General features: G+C 59.4%; 1 pseudogene; it reads left to right on the plus strand.

The window, feature by feature from the left end:
• The first annotated feature begins 73 nt into the window (after positions 1–73).
• On the plus strand, positions 74–192 carry LOC116082858 (annotated as a pseudogene).
• Positions 193–923: the final 731 nt, after the last annotated feature.

A 923-nucleotide genomic window follows, 5' to 3' on the forward strand; every position in this document is an offset into this window, starting at 1 on the left:
GCCTGGTAGCGGGCGGCGGGTGAGCTCAGCAGGCAGCAGCAGGCTCTTGGGGCTCCTCTGCGAAGGCCGCCCTCATTAAGGCCATACCACCCTGAAGGTGCCTGATCTCATCTGATCTCAGAAGCTAAGCAGGGTCAGGCCTGGTTAGTATTTGGATGGGAGTCCGCCTGGGAATACCGGGTGCTGTAGGCTTTTTGGGGGCTCCCCTCCCTCTCCCTTTTGCCCACAGCCATGGCAACGGCCATCTGGGGACCCGGCTCGGCCCAGGCCAGCCCCACCCACACCGCACACCCCACAGCCCAGGAAGAGCCCACCCTCGGATGTCCTTCCTCTCAGATGCTTGCCATATCACAGGAGGAGCCTTCAGGCAGGGCACACCGGGGTGGCCACCCCGGCACTACCATGCAGACTCTGCAGGCTAGCTACGTGATGGCAGAGCCTGGCTCCATTTGCACCCAGCCCAGGCTGGCCTCGAACAACCAACCCATCGTCATCCAACACTGCCCTTGGCTCCCACCTTGCCCAGTCGGTGGGTGGGGGTTGGGTGGGGTGGGTGTGGACCCTGCTACACTACCCCTCGCCAATGGAGCAGTCCCTTAGGAACCCAGACAACCGCCTCTCTCCACTGCCTCCTGAGGACTCAGTGGTCGTGGGTGCCTGTGTCTCTGTGCCTTCCTGGGTCCTCTCTCTCTCTCTCTCTCTCTTTCTCTCTCTCTCTCTCTCTCTCTTTCTCTCTCTCTCTCTCTCTTTCTGTGTGTGAGTGCGTGTGTGTGTTTGTGTCCCTCTCTGTGTGTGTCTGTCTCTCTGTCCCTTTCTGTCTATCTCTGTGTGTGTTTATGTGTGTGTATTCGCGTGTGTAGCCTGAAGACACTCTGTGCCTGCTTCCTCCTATCAGACAATACACGCAGCAAGTGTGTGTAGCT

The sequence above is a fragment of the Mastomys coucha genome, unplaced genomic scaffold, assembly GCF_008632895.1.
Source record: "Mastomys coucha isolate ucsf_1 unplaced genomic scaffold, UCSF_Mcou_1 pScaffold7, whole genome shotgun sequence".
Lineage (NCBI taxonomy): Eukaryota > Metazoa > Chordata > Mammalia > Rodentia > Muridae > Mastomys > Mastomys coucha.